The following is a 9,289-nucleotide window of genomic DNA, read 5'->3' on the forward strand; positions in this document are numbered from 1 at the left end:
TTATGAGTCTTGGCCGTGGCCCTAAGCACTTTGTTTTCCAATATTACCACCGGATACATAAATGCCACAGACACATAATTGGGTGAACCTTTTCAGATTATGACTCAGCTTTGCTAAAGTCCCCAATTAGAGGTGTCCAGGGTTCTTAAGCACACTCTTCTTTTGCTTTGGACCTTGACTTTAACCGCTCAGTCTCAAGTTTTCACTTGACACCTTCACGCCACAAGCACATGGTTAGGGACAGCTTGGTTTAGCCGCTTAGGCCGGGATTTTATTCCTTTAGGCCCTCCTATCCACTGATGCTCAAAGCCTTGGGATCCTTTTTATTACCCTTGCCTTTTGGTTTTAAGGGTTACTAGCTTTTTGCTCTTGCCTCTTGGTTTTAAGAGCTTTTGGCTTTTTCTGCTTGCTTTTTCTTTCTATTTTTTTTCGCTATTTTTTTCTTTTTTTTTCTGCAAGCTTTGTTCTTTGCTATTTTTTCTTGCTTCAAGAATTATTTTTATGATTTTTCAGATTATCAAATAACATGTCTCCTTGTCATCATTCTTTCAAGAGCCAACATATTTAACATTCTTAAACAACAACTTCAAAAGACATATGCACTGTTCAAGCATTCATTCAGAAAACAAGAAGCATTGTCACCACATCAATATAATCAAACTAACTTCAAGGATAAATTCGAAACTCATGTACTTCTTGTTCTTTTGAATTAAAACATTTTTCATTTAAGAGAGGTGATGGATTCATAGGACATTCATAACTTTAAGATATAGTTACTAACTACTAATGATCATGTAATAAGACACAAACATAGATAAGCACTTAACATAGAGAAAACGAAAAACAGAGAATGTAAGAACAAGGAATGAGTCCACCTTAGTGATGGTGGCGTTTCCTTCTTGAGGAACCAATGATGTCCTTGAGCTCTTCTATGTCTCTTCCTTGTCTTTATTGCTCCTCCCTCATTGCTTTTTGATCTTCTCTAATTTCATGAAGGATGATGGAGTGCTCTTGATGTTCCACCCTTAATTGTCCCATGTTGGAACTTAATTCTCCTAGGGAGGTGTTGATTTGCTCCCAAACGTTTTGTGGAGGAAAATGCATTTGAGGCATCTCCGGGATCTCATGGTGATGAGCTTCATGCGTCTCTTGAGCTCCATGAATGGGCTCTCTTGCTTGCTCCATCCTCTTCTTAGTGATGGGCTTCTCTTCCTCAATGGGAATGTCTCCTTCTATGAAAGCTCCAACTGAGTAACATAGATGGCAAATAAGATGAGGAAAAGCTAGCCTTGCCCAGGGAGAGGGCTTTTCGGCTATTTTGTAGAGTTCAAGGGAGATGACTTCATGAACTTCTACTTCTTCTCCAATCATGATGCTATGAATCATGATGGCCCGATCCACAGTAACTTCAGATCGGTTGCTAGTGGGGATGATGGAGCGTTGGATGAACTCCAACCATCCTCTAGCTACAGGCTTGAGGTCCAGTCTTCTTAGTTGAACCGGCTTGCCTTTGGAGTCAATCTTCCATTGAGCTCCTTCCACACATATGTCCATGAGGACTTGGTCCAACCTTTGATTAAAGTTGACCCTTCTAGTGTAGGGGCGTGCATCTCCTTGCATCATAGGCAAGTTGAACGCCAACCTCACATTTTTCGGACTAAAATCTAAGTATGGGTTCGGGTTCTTACTTTGTTCATGGTTCCTAGTGATCCATGCATTGGTATAGAACTCTTGAACCATTAGGATGCCGACTTGTTGGATGGGGTTTGTTAGAACTTCCCAACCTCTTCTTTGGATTTCATGTCAGATCTCCGGATACTCATTTCTCTTGAGTTTGAAAGGGACCTCGGGGATCACCTTCTTCTTGGCCACGACATCATAGAAGTGGTCTTGATGGGCTTTAGAGATGAATCTTTCCATCTCCCATGACTCGGAGGTGGAAGCTTTTGTCTTTCCTTTTCCTTTTCTAGAGGATTTTCCGGTCGTAGGTGCCATCAATGGTAATGGAAAAACAAAAAGCTTATGCTTTTACCACACCAAACTTAGAATATTGCTCGTCCTCGAGCAAGAGAAGAAAGAATAGATGAAGAAGAAGAAGAAATGGAGGAGAGGGAGAGAGATGTGTGTCGGCCAAGAAGGGGAAGAGAGGGTTGTGTTGTGTGAAAATGAGGAAGAATGGAGGGCTATATATAGGGAAGGGAGGGGGGTAAGGTTCGGCCATAAGGGTGGGTTTTGGGTGGGAAAGTGATTTTGAATTTTGAAGGTAGGTGGAGTTTATGAAGTAGGTTTATGGGAAAAAGTGGGTGGATGTGAGTGGTGAAGAGGTGATGGAGAAGAGAGATTGAGGTGATTGGTGAAGGGTTTTGGGGAAGAGTGTTTATGGGATTGTGTGAAAGAGGGGTGAGAAGAAGTGAGTGGAGGTAGGTGGGGATCCTGTGGGGTCTACAGATCCTGAGGTGATCCTGTGGGGTCCACAGATCCTGAGGTGTTCAAAGATTTACAACCTTGCACCAAATTAGGCATGCAAAATGCCCTTGCACACAACTTTGGGCGTTCAGCGCCAGATTGGTGCTTGTTCTAGGCGTTGAACGCCCATTTGTTGCCCATTTCTGGCGTTGAATGCCAGAACCATGCTTGTTCTGGGCGTTCAGCGCCAGCTCTTCTCCAGGGTGCAATTCTGGCGTTCAAACGCCCAGATGCTGCCCATTTTGGGCGTTCAGCGCCAGAACCATGCTCTGTTCTGGCGTTGAACGCCAGCCAGATGCTTCTTATTGGCGTTTAAACGCCAGTAAGGTCTTCATCCAGGGTGTGATTTTTTTTTGCTGTTTTTGATTCTGTTTTTAATTTTTCTATTTTTTTTCATGACTCCACATGATCATGAACCTAATAAAACATGAAAGAACAAGAAAAATAAAATTAGATAAATAAAAATTGGGTTGCCTCCCAACAAGCGCTTCTTTAATGTCAATAGCTTGACAGTGGGCTCTCATGGAGCCTCACAGATGTTCAGAGCATTGTTGAGACTCCCCAACACCAAACTTAGAGTTTGGATATGGGAGTTCAACACCAAACTTAGAGTTTGGTTGTGGCCTCCCAACACCAAACTTAGAGTTTGACTGTGGGGGCTCTGGTTGACTCTGTTTTGAGAGAAGCTTACTGTGCCTCTTTTCCATGTTTACAGAAGGATGTCCTTGAGTTTTAAACTCAAGGGAGTCCTCATTCAATTGAAGGACTAATTCGCCTCTGTCAACATCAATCACAGCTCTTGCTGTGGCTAGGAAGGGTCTTCCAAAGATGATGGATTCATCCTCATCCTTCCCAGTATCTAGGACTATGAAGTCAGCAGGGATGTAAAGGCCTTCAACCTTTACTAACACGTCCTCTACTTGTCCATAAGCCTATTTTTTTGAATTGTTTGCCATCTCTAATGAGATTTTAGCAGCTTGCACCATTCCCAGTTTCTCTATTACAGAGAGGGGCATGAGGTTTATCCCTGAACCAAGGTCACACAGAGCTTTTTCAAAGATCATGGTACCTATGTATAAGGTATTAGGAATTTTCCAGGATCCTGTTTCTTCTGAGGCAATGTCAGTTGATCCAGATCACTCAGTTCATTAGTGAACAAGGGAGGTTCATCTTCCCAAGTCTCAATACCAAATAATTTGGCATTCAGCTTCATGATTGCACCAAGGTACTTGGTAACTTGCTCTTCAGTAACATCCTCATTCTCTTCAGAAGAGGAATACTCATCAGAGCTCATGAATGGCATAAGGAGGTTTAATGGAATCTCTATGGTCTCTAGATGAGCCTCAGATTCCTTTGGTTCCTCAGAGGGAAACTCCTTATTGATCACTGGACGTCCCAGGAGGTCTTCCTCCTTGGGATTCACGTCCTTCTCTCCTCTTGTGGGTTCGGCCATGATGGTCAATTCAATGGTCTTGCACTCTCCTTTTGGATTTTCTTCTGTATTGCTTGGGAGAGTACTAGGAGGGATTTCAGTGATCCTTTTACTCAGCTGGCCCACTTGTGCTTCCAAATTTCTAATGGAGGACCTTGTTTCATTCATGAAACTCACAGTGGCCTTAGATAGATCAGAGACTAAATTTGCTAAGCTAGATGGATTCTGCTCAGAATTCTCTGTCTGTTGCGGAGTGGATAATGGAAAAGGTTTACTATTGTTAAACCTATTTCTTCCACCATTATTAAAGCCTTGTTGAGGCTTTTGTTGATCCTTCCATGAGAGATTTGGGTGATTTCTCCATGAGGGATTATAGGTGTTTTCATATGGTTCACCCATGTAATTTACCTCTGCTATTGCAGGGTTCTCAGGATCATAAGCTTCTTCTTCATAAGATGCCTCTTGAGTACTGTTGGATGCAGCTTGCATTCCATTCAGACTCTGAGAAATCATATTGACTTGCTGAGTCAATATTTTATTCTGAGCCAATATAGCATTCAGAGTATCAATTTTAAGAACTCCCTTCTTCTAAGGCGTCCCATTACTCACAGGATTCCTCTCAGAAGTGTACATGAACTAGTTGTTAGCAACCATGTCAATGAGTTCTTGAGCTTCTGCAGGCGTTTTCTTTAGGTGAATGGATCCACCTACAGAAGTATCCAATGACATCTTAGCTAATTCAGACAGACCATCATAGAATATATCCAGGATGGTCCATTCTGAAAGCATGTCAGAAGGACACTTTTTGGTCAGTTGCTTGTATCTCTCCCAAGCTTCATAGAGGGATTCACCTTCTTTCTGTCTGAAGGTTTGAACATCCACTCTAAGCTTGCTCAGCTTTTGAGGAGGAAAGAACTTGCCTAAGAAAGCCGTGATCAGCTTATCCCAAGAGTTCAGGCTATCTTTGGGTTGAGAGTCCAACCACACTCTAGCTCTGTCTCTTACAGCAAAAGGGAAAAGCATGATCCTGTAGACTTCAGGATCTACTCCATTTGTCTTAACAGTATCACATATCTGCAAGAATTCAGTTAAGAACTGAAAAGGATCTTCAGATGGAAGTCCATGAAACTTACAGTTTTGCTGCATTAGAGAAACTAATTGAGGTTTTAGCTCAAAGTTGTTTGCTCCAATGGCAGGGATGGAGATGCTTCTTCCATGTAAATTGAAATTAGGTGCAGTAAAGTCACCAAGCATCCTCCTTGCATTATTATTATTTTCGGCTGCCATCTCCTCTTCCTATTCGAAAATTTCTGTAAGGTTATCTCTGGATTGTTGTAATTTAGCTTCTCTTAGTTTCCTCTTCAGAGTCCTTTCAGGTGCAGGGTCTGCTTCAACAAGAATATTCTTGTCCTTGCTCCTGCTCATATGAAAAAGAGGGACAGAAAAATAATAATAATAGAGATCCTTTTTGCCCAAGCATAGAGGTTCCCTTATGTGAGTAGAAGGAAAGAAGAAGAGAAAATCTAAACTCAGAGAGAGAGGGTTCGGATTTTTGGTGAGTGAGGGAGAAAGAGAATTTTCGAAAATAGTTTTTGAAAAAGAGTTAGTGATTTTCGAAAATAATTTTTGAAAAATGTTAGTAATTTTCGAAAATTAAAAAAAATTAAAATAATTAGTTAATTAAAAAGAAATTTTGAAAAAGAGGGAAGATGAGAGAGAGTTAGTTAGGTAGTTTTGAAAAAGATAAGAAACAAACAAAAAGTTAGTTAGTTAGTTGAAACAAATTTGAAAATCAATTTTGAAAAGATAAGAAGATAAGAAGTTAGAAAAGATATTTTGAAATCAAATTTTTGAAAAAGATGTGATTTTGAAAAAGATAAGATAAAAAGATATTTTTGAAAAGATATGATTGAAATTAGTTTTGAAAAATATTTGATTTTTAAAATCACAATTAATGACTTGATTCACAAGAAATCACAAGATATGATTCTAGAACTTAAAGTTTGAATCTTTCTTAACAAGTAAGTAACAAACTTGAAATTTTTTAATCAAAACATTAATTGATTATGTTATTTTCGAAAATTATGTGATAAAATTAAGAAAAAGATTTTTGAAAAATATTTTTATAATTTTCGAAAATAAACAAGAAAAATGAAAAAGATTTGATTTTTGAAAAAGATTTTGAAAAAGATAAGATTTTTAAATTGAAAATTTGATTTGACTCATAAGAAACAATTGAATTTTAAAAATTTTTGAAAAAGTCAACTCAAATTTTCGAATTTTATGAGAGGAAAAAGGGAAATATATTTTTATAATTTTTTTCTTTTTTTTTGAATTTTTATGATGAGAGAGAAAAACATGAAAATGATGCAATGCATGAAAATTTTTAGATCAAAACAATGAATACATGCAAGAATGCTATGAATGTCAAGATGAACACCAAGAACACTTTGAAGATCATGATGAACATCAAGAGCATATTTTTGAAAATTTTTATATGCAAAGAAAACATGCAAGACACCAAACTTAGAAATCTTTCATGTTTAGACTCTATGGATGCAAAAATGCACATGTAAAACAAGAAAAGATGCAAAACAAGAAAACATCAAGATCAAACAAGAAGACTTATCAAGAACAACTTGAAGATCATGAAGAACACTATGAATGCATGAATGCAATTTTCGAAAAATGCAAGATGAGTATGCAATTGACACCAAACTTGAAAATTGACTCAAGACTCAAACAAGAAACACAAAATATTTTTTATTTTTATAATTTTATGATTTTTTTTGGTTTTTTCGAAAATTATTTGTAAAAGAAAAAATAAGGATTCCAAAATTTTTAATATGAATTCCAGGAATCTTGCCATGTTAGTCTAAAGCTTCAGTCCAGGAATTAGACATGACTCACTAGCCAGCCAAGCTTTCAATGAAAGCTCCAGTCCAAAACACTAGACATGGCCAATGGCCAGCCAAGTTTTCGCATGTAACATCAGAATATACTGCTCATTACTTATCGAAGTAACTTGCCTCTATGCTGATGGTTTGGAAGCCTCAGTCCAAAAGAATTTAGACATGGCTTTATAGCCAGCCAGGCTTCAATGTGCTTCATGAAACACTAGAATTCATTCTTAAAAATTCTGAAGAACATAAAATAAATATATATTTTTGAAAACAATTTTTTTTTTGAAAACCCTTTTTTTTTCGAAAACAAAGGAGAAATTTTTGAAAAATTTTTGAAAATAAAACAAAAAGAAAGTACTTAATCTGAGCAACAAGATGAACCGTCAGTTGTCCAAACTCGAACAATCCCCGGCAACGGCGCCAAAAACATGGTGCACAAAATTGTGATCTCAGGTAACGGCGCCAAAAACTCTGTACGCACGTCTTAATAAATCGTTTTTCATTCACAACTTCGATACAACTAAACAGCAAGTGCACTGGGTCGTCCAAGTAATAAACCTTACGTGAGTAAGGGTCGATCCCACGGAGATTATTGGTATGAAGCAAGCTATGGTCATCTTGTAAATCTCAGTCAGGCGGATATAAAATAGTTATGGAGTTTTCGAAAATAAATAATAAAATAAGGATAGAAATACTTATGTAAATCATTGGTGAGAAATTCAGATAAACGCATAGAGATGCTTTCGTTCCTCTGAACATCTGCTTTCCTGCTGTCTTCATCCAATCAGTCTTACTCCTTTCTATGGCTGGCTTTATGTAAGGAAATCACCATTGGCAATGGCTACTTTTGATCCTCTCTGGAAAATGGTCTAATGCGTTGTCACTGCATGGCTAATCGTCTGGAGGCATCACTGTTGTCAATGGCTGCATCCCATCCTCTTGTGAAAATGGTCCAAATGCTCTGTCACAGCACGGCTAATCATCTGAGGTTCTCGATCATACTGGAATAGGATTCACCCTCCTTTTGCGTCTGTCACTACGCCCAGCACTCGCGAGTTTGAAGTTCGTCACAATCATTCAATCCCAGATTCCTACTCGGAATACCACAGACAAGGTTTAGACTTTCCGGATTCTCATGAATGCCGCCATCAATCTAGCTTATACCACGAAGATTCTGATTAAGAGATCCAAGAGATACTCATTCAATCTAAGGTAGAACGGAAGTGGTTGTCAGGCACGCGTTCATAGGGAATGATGATGATTGTCACGTTCATCACATTCATGTTGAAGTGCGAATGAATATCTTAGAAGCAGAATAAGTTGAGTTGAATAGAAAAACAGTAGTACTTTGCATTAATTCCTGAGGAACAGCAGAGCTCCACACCTTAATCTATGGAGTGTAGAAACTCTACCATTGAAAATACATAAGTGAAAGGTTCAGACATGGCCGAATGGCCAGCCCCATGATCTAAGAACTAGACGTCCCAAGATGTCAAATACAATAGTAAAAAGTCCTATTTATACTAAACTAGTTACTAGGGTTTACATAAGTAAGTAATTGATGCATAAATCCACTTCCGGGGCCCACTTGGTGTGTGCTTGGACTGAGCTTGAATGTTACACGTGCAGAGGCTCTTTCTGAAGTTGAACGCCAGGTTGTAACGTGTTTCTGGCATTCAACTCTGGTTTGTAACGTGTTTCTGGCGTTTAACTCCAGACAGCAGCGTAGAACTGGCGTTCAACGCCCTTTTACGTCATCTAAACTTGGCCAAAGTATGGACTATTATATATTGCTGAAAATTCCTGGATGTCTAATTTCCAACGCAATTGGAAGCGCGCCATTTTGAGTTCTGTAGCTCTAGAAAATCTACTTTGAGTGCAGGGAGGTCAGAATCCAACAGCATCAGCAGTCCTTCTTCTACCTCTGAATCTGATTTTTGCTCAAGTCCCTCAATTTCAGCCAGAAAATACCTGAAATCACAGAAAAACACACAAACTCATAGTAAAGTCCAGAAATGTGAATTTAACATAAAAACTAATGAAAACATCCCTAAAAGTAACTAGATTCTACTATAAACATACTAAAAACAATGCCAAAAAGCTATAAATTATCCGCTCATCATACACATATATATTCTTTATAACTTAAATTTCACACCTAGCTACCCGAAATTTTCCTTTCACATTCCTTACTCATGTATCAACTTTTATTATAATTTTATCGTATATGCATTGATCCTTGAACTTTAAATTAGCAGTGGGGTAATTTTTGTCCCCTTATTTATTTATTGAATTATTTTTGGATTTTTTTTTCAATGCATATAGAATTTTAATTTTTCTTTTATAGTTTCACATGAGTAGGTACCCAAATTCCCATTATATTATCATGACACATTCTCTTATTATCCTTTGTTCCCACAATCTTCCCATACTCAATTAACACACAATTCTATCTTAGGCTAACCAAAGATTCAATTGGGATATAAAA

General features: G+C 38.1%; 1 non-coding gene across 1 annotated transcript; it reads left to right on the top strand.

Moving 5' to 3' along the window:
• Positions 1 to 4,681: 4,681 nt before the first annotated feature.
• LOC148551120 (small nucleolar RNA R71) lies at positions 4,682 to 4,789 on the top strand. Its single transcript, XR_015893142.1, has one exon. It is a non-coding gene; the product is annotated as a small nucleolar RNA R71 (small nucleolar RNA).
• Positions 4,790 to 9,289: the final 4,500 nt, after the last annotated feature.

Source organism: Arachis ipaensis, chromosome B7 (genome assembly GCF_059453495.1).
Source record: "Arachis ipaensis isolate K30076 ecotype BB chromosome B7, ASM5945349v1, whole genome shotgun sequence".
Classification (NCBI taxonomy): domain Eukaryota; kingdom Viridiplantae; phylum Streptophyta; class Magnoliopsida; order Fabales; family Fabaceae; genus Arachis; species Arachis ipaensis.